The following is a 10,386-nucleotide window of genomic DNA, read 5'->3' as shown; positions in this document are numbered from 1 at the left end:
CTTAAATCTTAAGAACAAGATTTGTAGTCCAGGACATTTCTGCAGCACTACAGTACTTCATTATAATCTTGTTTTATCAAACATTTTACCTTTATCAAAACATTACAGCTTCTACGATTTGCATATTGTAATATTTCAGTAATATTTCAATTAAATTTGCAGCCCTACATATTACCACCTTTTAAAGTTGTTGTGGCTAACATATTAGCAGTTGCTTATTTACACACCCAGCAAACACTGTCTCTTTAGCTGCCAAATGCTCTACCATGATTACCAGCTAGTTGTTAAGTTGATCTGTCTGCTGTTTGGTGCAGAGCAGGAAGCACGCAGTTGGTTTATCAGACGAAGAGAAAACAACACTGGCAAAAGTTTGGAGACGGAAGGAAAACAGTGTAGTTGTGGGTCATAAAACCATGAACGATAAAAGACACAAAAAAGATTCCTGAACTGCAGAGTCGGGTGATAATTTTCTGTGGGTTTGTTATTATAATTTATTACACTTTGAACAGTGCATCTTGAAATTATAATAATCTGCATCCAGATTCTTCCACTGGATTTAAATCTATAACTTTAATGTTACAAGCTTTTCTTAGTTTTGCTTGTCCAACTTTCATGCCTCAGATTCATTTGGTGAAAGGGAAGTAGGCTATTAATTTTGATCAAAACAACTCTAATTTCATTTCTTTGATTCCTTCCTTCATATTATGTTTGGGTATTAACAGTATGCTGAGCCATGACCAGGCCATAACACCGAAATTAATGGAGCCGTAAGCACAAGGTGAGGCAAATGCTATCGTCACTGGGAAACAAAAAATACCAGAAGTGATTCACTCCACAAACACTGTGTTGAATTAATTGCTGGTCCCAGTCCGCAGAAACAGAGTCATTAGTCTATAAATCCGGCCAGTTGCCAAGGATGTTAAGAGTGACATAAGGCAAGATTAACCATCCATCCTCTGAAGTACCAAACTGAGTCACAGTTGAGTGTGAATGTAAACACTAATATTGACATGGGGAGCTCTTGTAGCTTAACTGTGCACAAGGGAGCTCTAGCCAATCCAGCCTCTCACAAACACACACACACACACACACAGAGAGAGCAACACTTCTTTTAAGGACACCTTACATCATAAAAACAAGTACATCCTACTTTTGTGAGTGTGAGGTGTTTGATTTTGAGAGGTGTTCCCAAAGCACAGAGGAGACACTCCTAAAATAATTTACTGGCGTCATAATTTAGAAACATTTAGAGACATAAGAAACATACTGATGTTTGCATGGAGAAGGAAACAACAGAGGAGGTTTTGAGGAGACAAAAGGAGTCTCACTGCATTAAATAATGGACTGTGACACTGTTCATGGTGATGGCTTGCTATGCTTCATATCATTTTCATATCATATCATTTCTTGTGGTTGGCAGATATCAAAAATAGATAAGGAAGTACCTCAGTGTTGCATACGAGCACTTAGATCCCACGACGGTGCTGACGAGAATCTGGAGCATCCAAATTTAGTGGAATGAAATCCAGGGTTAATCACCCAGGATGCAATGCAGACAGTCAAACATCTGTTGGAAAAGAGACTGCATGGTGGCTTGCATGGAAAATTCATTTGCTCCTCAAATAAATAGGGGGGAACAGTGAAATTACTTTCCGATCTCTGAAGTGGAGAAGAAGCATTCATTCGTTTTTTGACCAAGCTGAAAATATCGTTGAATGGAAAATAAAAAGAGGCACAGTGATGCTGTTTACAGGCCTTCAAACAGCAAGGACTGTTTTATAAAATCATAACCTATTATTCCAAAATGGGCTGGCTTCTCATTACTCATTTGCTTCAGAGAAATGAATTGGCATACATACACATCTTAATTGTATTTGGTGCTGAACAAAAACTCATTCATAGGCAGCTGAACACACACACACGTTTGGCTAGGCTATATTGAGCTAGGCTGTGCAAATGTTGTAGATATTAACCCACATCAAATGGAGGCTCGTTGCTGGCCAATTGAGCTGAAGTGCCTCATAAAAATTTCAAATATTTGTACTTAAAATCTATAAAGCATGGAAATGCGAGGCCACAGTTCTGTAGATAACTCTGTACAGTTATTTTTTCTGTCTCTGAAGAGTTTATGGGTTAATATCCAAGGTGAGTCTCAATCCCAGCCTCTATTCTATTCTATTGTATTCTACTAGACACTACCTTATGTGCTGTTGTAAACAGTTGAAACATGAAAGTGTAATTCTCTTACAAGGAGTTTTCCTGCCTGTTAAATTGTGAGTTAAGTATTTTGGCTGGTTGCCTGTTAAGCTCCTGCTAATTGTTGGGGAGGAGGGTTACCTTGAAAAACTCTCCAACTCTCACTTCACATTAAGGCTAACCAATACAGAGAAGTGAAGGGGGAATGAAACAGACTTCACTCCAAAAAACTTAAGACAGGATCCTATGGGAAGATCCGTGCCCATTCATCTTTAATGTATCTCAACTTGTGCTCCGAGGCTCTGAGGACTGACAATGGAGAACAGACAGAACGAAAGAAGAATGGGAAAGGGAAAGAGAGAATTTGGAAGGAGAAAAGAGAGGACGAGGGGGCAGCTTACTGGGGAATAGGAGTACACTGTGAATGATTGATGAGCAGACAGGGCTGTTGGGTGCATTCGCCAAGCAATAAAAATGGACTAATCCATCCTTTTCACTCCCCGAGGATCATAGCACCATAGCTGTCACTGAGCTAGTGGAATTTTTGGAACTTTCCAGTCTGTTCACTGACCAGTTTTCAAGTAGCAAAAACAGTGGAGGAGATAGTGCCAAATGGTATCCAGCCCACTGGAGTCTCTCCATCACCTCTTATTTTCAATCTCTCTCTTTTTTCATTTCCATCATCCTTTCCTTTGCCCCTGATGTCTGTCTGGCAATCTGTCTTTTTGTCTTTCTACACCTGTCCATCTGACTGTGGTTTGGTTAATTTGCCTGGATCAATCTGCTCCCCCCAAAATGTCCACACTCATCTTCTGTGTCATTTCCCCCTTGACCACCCACTCTCACCAGTGTAATTTTCCCTTCAAACTCACCTTTATTCATGCTGCATCCTGATTATCCTTTTCTCCCTCTTGTTACTATTTTTCCCATAAGCTGCCAGTCTTTTTTGCTAAACACAGAGTGACCCCTGTTGGTGGCGAATATACTTACAAGCTGTGATGGCACATCTTTCTCTTCTCTAGGGGACATCAACCATGAAATCAGCCTGGCATTGGCTACACTGTGACAGACCCTCTGTCTCAGGGCCATATTTGTCCCCTGCTCCCCCTCCTCGCTTGGGAAGTAGCACCAGTCAGCATGTGGGGTTGGTCTCCTTGCTTCCAGTGTCTCCACAGTGTTTCCTTCCTTTATTTTATAGATACTGTACAAGTCATTAAAAAAGCTCTAAACGTGTGGCTGGCAATCAGTGCATCCTTGTGGTCTCAGATACATTAAGTAATGTGTTTCTACAGTAGCGCAGTGTGCAGCAGTGTAAGAAGTACTTAGACCACTGCAAAAAAAGCTCCATTACATGTCCTCATTCAAAATTTTTAATTCAAAATTACGGTTTTAATGTGTTAAAGCACAAATTAGTAAAACGTACTTAAAATGTTATGTCAAAATGTCAAATAAAAGTATTTTTTATGCACAATGGCTCCTTTCAGAGTGTTATANNGTTATACATTATATAAACCATATTTTTAGATTATTAGTATTGGCCTATAACATGGAAGCAGTCTTTTGCATAGTCTTATTTATAACAATGCATAATAATCTATGTGTCTTAATCCGCAAAGTAACTAATAACTACAGCTTTCAAATGAGGTGAGGTCAAGAACACAATACTGCAATGTAATTAATAAGTATAAGTGTAAGGTAGCATTCCATTTTTTCTATGCCCCTTTGTCCTCATCTCTCAGTTCAATTTGTTTATTTAAAAGCACTCATAGATAAACAATAACAACTAACTATCTTTGATTTCTTTGTGACCATTGGCTAAAGCTTAAGTACAACTTCTCCATTTTACCATATACTGTAGGTCCTTTAACATTTAAAATAAATATGACAAACTATAAGCATGTCCTGTAAGTGGACCATCATCTTTCATGTGTTAAAGCACAAATTAGAAAAACGTACTTAAAATGTTATGTCAAAATGTCAAATAAAAGTATTTTTTATGCACAATGGCTCCTTTCAGAGTGTTATACATTATATAAACCATATTATTAGATTATTAGTATTGGCCTATAACATGGAAGCAGTCTTTTGCATAGTCTTATCTATAACAATGCATAATAATCTATGTGTCTTAATCGCAAAGTAACTAACAACTACAGCTTTCAAACTTTGTAAAAAGTTATAGATAAACAATAACAACTAATTATCTTTGATTTCTTTGTGACCATTGGCTAAAGCTTAAGTACAACTTCTCCATTTTACCATATACTGTAGGTCCTTTAACATTTAAAATAAATATGACAAACTATAAGCATGTCCTGTAAGTGGACCATCATCTTTCTTTGAAAAAATCTAAACAGATTAGATTTGCTGAGGAACAACTGAGCGACTCATCCGTGCTGAGCTTCCTGAGAAATACAGTTGATATTATATTTATCTGCTGTTGCTCCTGGAAGTCAAAACAGAGAGAAGTGAATCATCTTAAATTTGCTAAAACGCTTAAGTTATGACACAGCCAGCAGAGATTTCTTTTGAAATGTGGAGAGCAGTGTGCTGGGCTGTCTACAGTAAGTGAAGTGTAATTGCGTTTCAGTGTAGAAAAATGTCCTGAGTTTGACTTCAAGTTTAATTTGCTTCAGAGTGAAAAGAATGAATAAGACATATGCAGATGGGAGTGTCAGTGTGAACTATGCTTTCTCTTTGCTTTCATCATTCACTAAAGGCATCATGACATTGCCGATTTGGCTAAAGGAATTCATTTTGAGGAGTGAAATAGATGTATGTTTGAAACAGGTGATGAGAGGGTTTGTGGGAAGCACCTGGTTTGTTTGATCGAATCATGTACAACAGTTCTTGTAATAGGGAGGAAATTACTTGAACTCACTAAAGTCACACAAGGAAATTTAAGTGATATTTTGCAGGATAATTTATTAAAGCGCTGACAACCTTGGAAGTAAACAAACATCTCAGACATGTACCTAATGGCTCTCAGTCGGTAAGTTATACCTGAAATCCCACCAGCCAATCACACTCTGCTCAGATGACATATTTGGTCACCAGATGAGACTTGCCCCCCTCTCACACTCTCAATTACCTCACATGATTTATTTCAAATTTCATTTGATGAGACTGACCCTTCGCCCCAGCCACAGAGAAGACTGAGTCATAAACGTCAACCATGAGATTTTGATTTAGGGAGATCCAAGTGATTAAAAGTTAATTGTTGAAATGTGTCAAGGTGGCTTGTTTAATTACAGTGAACGAGGCATTCATTTTCAGCTCAACTTAAAATAGCGCGGCGGGTAACTAACACTGCGAAGCTCGCCTGTGTGGATGCAGCGCTGCTTTATTTACTTTGCAGAAGTCACTGCGATGACCCCTGGGGAAGATAATTAAGGTGGAATCAACATTTCATGCTGTACGTGATGAGCATATCAAGACAATTATGCTCTTCAGAAAAGGGACGGGGAGCTTGAAGCAGGAGAAAATGCTGATAACCAGTGTTACGCAGGTTTAAATTGTGAGGTATAACAGACAGTTTTGAGTATTCAGATGTGGCTTCCCCAGGCAGCCTCTTACATGGGATAATTAGGTCCAATGTAGTAGCTGGAGGAGGTAGCTGGTGGAGTGGGAGTGCACGGATTCAATCAGCCTGTATTTTTGCCATATTGTTAAGCACTTGAGCTATTCCCCACTTAGTTAGTTCCCCCACTGTCACTGGGGAACTAACAGAATGCTCTACCCATCTCTTTTATATTTTTCAGGCACATATTCATTGCCATTGATTTATGTGTCAGGTCATAGTCCTGCATTGGCATTAATATATTCCATCATTTCCACTGTATTTCAGAAGAAGAGAAGCCGTGAAGAGCTTTCTTGCCTCCCGCGAAGTTTGAACTGGGTCATGGTAAAGACCCCGCAGGCCATTCCTCTTTGCATAAGCGTTCCTTTCATAGCATGCCAGTTACACAGCCGATACTCAAGCAAAGTTCATTTTCATATAAACTAGAACCCCTTTCCTCTCCTTGTGAATAGAAAAAGAGTACATTCGACTACACGCAGCGTCATTGAAGCACGAGATACCAAACATAACCAAAAACATCTATTTGCAGAGATGCAGACCAGTATTTATAGTCAGTGGTACAACTGTAGGTTTTCTTTCATACAATAGCTGCTGTGAATGTTTATTTTATGTTTTATGTTCTACATATTGAAATTGAAACAGTAGAAAAAGTGAGCTCCCCCAAAAGCCATTGTATAGTTTGCACACTGCTCTAAAGATTATACAAAACAATAGCTTTGTATTAATCTTCTGTCCATCAATTAATCAACCAATTGTTGCAGCTCTATTAGCTATTTTCTGCTAAATACTGTGAAGAGTTCACACTGTTACAATTGCCTTCTGTTCTCTGTGCTCCTTCGGGGCTTTTCACCAAATTTGCTACATACAAACTGACACATTTCACTTCTAAAAACAAACAGCATAGTTGAATGAATCTGCGTCCAAGAGGATCTTTCCACAATTTGCAAGAAACAGTCATTTGACAAAAGTTATGATGTCACCAGGGTACTAACAGCGGGGAGATGATGCTAACAACATTGTTTTTGTAAAGCAAAGAAAGACAGCTATAAAGTTATGTCTCTTGTGTTGAATGTCTGAACTACAAAAATGTACATATTTGTTGTTTATTAGTAGTATTGTTAACTCTGGACAGGTGCCTTTCTCCCAACACTTTTATGAGCCTTAATGCTTAAAGATTTATGCTATTCCCAGTTCATAAATAGACATGAAAATAGAACCAATCATAAAAGCACTATTTTGCATGTTTCACTGGCATTAAAACACAAACACACACACTCACACACACATACGCAATCAATATAATTGCAAAACTAAATTACGGCGGCCAAGGGGAAATATAAATTATTTTATGTGTGCTGTACTCATTTCACGCCTGATGGACTCTCACCTTTAACCGAGAATGTGCATGTCTTTCAATGCAGCTTCAGGAGCGGGTATTATAATAAAAGAATAATGGAAGCATTCTCCCTTTTTAATTGGACATTGTTAGAATGACATATCAATCCTGCTACAGAGATGCCCTTTCCATGTATACTGTAATTGAAACGTTCCCTATTTCCCCCTCACAGTGCCACTATATGGGAGATTGAGACTGCTTATGTCTTGCAAATCTGGACTGCCTGCTAGGTTGTTTATTGTTGACTCTGCTTTACCGAGCATCATATCATCATATAAATTATTTTTTTTAATCAATTGTCTTTCCAATATGTTGATGTTCATGTGATTTACTCTCTCTCTGTCTGTCTTCTGGGTCATAAATGCTTCTCCGATAGAAACACACTAATGTGCAATTCTTTTTGTATTCTCATTGATATTAGCAGTACTATTACTACCGGTGATTCATCCGCCTTCATACTCTTTGTTTTCTGCAATTTTACATTCCATAAGCTCTGATTTCCATTAGCATTTTTGCAATTATCCAGAAATTCTATTAAAGTTCTTGGCAATGAAATGACAAGAAATGATCACCCTATTAAACCCTGGAGCTAAAAACAACATAATGTGCATGGTATTGTACTGCAATAATTTTCATTAGAGGAAAAAAAAACTGTGAATTACTACCTGTGTTTAACCACTCAAAATTCCATTTCAGGTATTCATGGCATGTGGCTGACAAGTGAACTGAAGCCGAGCAAATAAAAACTGGCAGCCGCTGGATGAATGGCTGCATGTTTGGGTCATGATAAGGAAGAATTACATTTTTACACATCACCGAGGAGAGGAAAACAAAGCCTGGTGTGAGGTTAAAAGCTCTTTAAACTGTTGGAAAATAACCCAGCAAAAAAAATAATTCTCTCTTAGAGGTTTAAGCCTTTTCCTCAGTGAAAGATGTAAGTGATTTAGAGCTCATCAAAATCACCCAGTATGGTCCCCAAAGCACACATAGTAAAAAAGCATGATAGTGGTCCGCAGGGTGAGGAAGGTACTGTATCAATCTTTTGTGGGCGTTCCTAATGGAGCCATTACAGAGTCAGTTGTCATATCCAAAGAACTTCATTAATCATGACAAGAAGGATAATGCTCCCTCATTTAACAGTACAACTTCTCGATTTTCCATATTCTGTATGATCACACTCAACACCTATGTAAATTCCCATTCCTCCATCCAGGAAGTTTTACTCATATCCTCCCTTGCTCTGCTCAATGTCAACATGTCCTTCACACATTTATATTCTGTGGTATTTGATCAACCTGGGAATTTGCAAGCGAATCATCAAGTCATCAAATCATCAACAATAAGAATAAGAAAAGGAATAAGAACAAGAATAAGATTAAGAATAAGATTAAGAATAAGAATAAGGCCTCTTTTTAATCTATAAACCCAAATTTGGTCTAATCTTTTAAAATATTCCTATTTTTATCATGGACATTTTTGTATTTGCTACCCCATTTTGTTGTCTTTATTGTTTGTTGCCTGTCCAATGATTTATTCTTTTAAAGATTTTGAATGTCTTTTATGTGTTCAAAAATGTGATAAAAATATAATAAAATGTGTAGAGAGAGAGAGAGAGAGAGAGAGAGAGAGAGAGAGAGAGAGAGAGAGAGAGAAATAATGCAAATATTAAAAAATATCAATAAGTTCAAATCCAAAATATACACAATGCCAAAAATATAAACAGGATTATCCTAGCTAAAATAGTCAAGTCATTTATTTTCAGCTATTTTGACAGGGGAGATTGTCAAATATTTGTAGGTTCCATCTTATTAAATGTAAGAATTTGCTGCTTTTTCAGTTTATTATATAATTGTGAATGTGTATCTTTGGTTCTTAGTTCTTTCGGATTAGAACAAGACATTTGAAGACGTCACCATTGGAAAATAATAATAATAATAACTATTTTCTACTGTCAACTTTTAATAGACCAAATGACTTGAGAAAATAATCAGCACATTAACTTATAATAAAATTGTTAGTAGCAGCCGTAGTTTCTTTTGTTCAATGGTCAAAGATACAAAGGCCAGAAAGAAAGCAATGCAGATTCAGTCCAGTCAGAGAGGACAAAAAAGGGGCACAAGACCAACTGTACATTATCCCAGTCAGTTGGCAGTTTGGCTCCTGAGAGCCCACTCCCACTGGGTGTGAATCAGAAATCTAACAGCTAATGGCAACAGTCGCCCCATGGTAGCACTACTGACAGCAAACTAATGCCCACACATACAGAGTGGAACAGAGAGCTGTCAACACCCCACTATGACCCTGTGGGTATAAACTGGCAAGAAAAAAAAAAAGAAAGAGAGAAAAATCACCCCCCAGTTGAAATTGATGGCTGTTATTTATTTTTCCAACACCTCATAAGCACACTTGAGCCTTTTACCACTAAGTGTGGATTTTCCACTTCAGTCTTTGTCTTGCTATAATCAAAATGTTGAGTCACATTTATAAGTGGAAGAGGGAGCATATTGAACAGGTCAAGGAAGAAGTATATTATTATCAACTAAGTCAAGCATTAATTTCAGGGTCTCACACATACGTCATGTGGATCTGCAGGATCATTTAGAGTGCCTGGAATAAAAGGAATAAGATTTTGTTTTAGTCATGCAGAGCTCTACTGAAGAGATGGAACAGCATTCCTCATTTGATGATAGTGGTGGAGAGCATGTTGCTCTGAAATTTCCTATAGATATTCAGTTATGGTGGCTGTGAAGGCCATATATAATTCACATAATTTTCATACTCACACAGTCAGTCACTCTCGTGCCCTGTGTAGAAGCATGTGCTTTTTGTTATGTTTCTCCACTGAAGTTTATTCTTTTCCACCCATCTATGATTTGAGGCAGATGGTCACTTTGGTGCATGACAGTTTAAATCTTTGTATTCAAATCTTGAAAATTTGTGTCAAAATTCAAATTTTAAAGGCATTCCATGCAGGATTATGTTTGTATGAGTCTATGCATAATTTATTATTATTATTATTATTATTATTATTATTATTTATTTATCATTTTATTTATATTATTATTATTATTATTATTATAATTATTATTATTTATCTTGCTCAATCGTGACTCATGACCCACTATAGATGTGTGGCGGTGTCTTTATCTGCAGAGACTTTTCCCTCTGCTTGTATTCTCTTGTTTTGCTATCCGCACATTTTTTCTGGCCGTCA

Source organism: Morone saxatilis, unplaced genomic scaffold (assembly GCF_004916995.1).
Source record: "Morone saxatilis isolate NCDOM2014 unplaced genomic scaffold, NCSU_SB_2.0 Contig24, whole genome shotgun sequence".
In the NCBI taxonomy this organism is placed as follows: Eukaryota; Metazoa; Chordata; class Actinopteri; family Moronidae; genus Morone; species Morone saxatilis.
Note: the sequence above shows the minus strand (reverse complement) of the source record.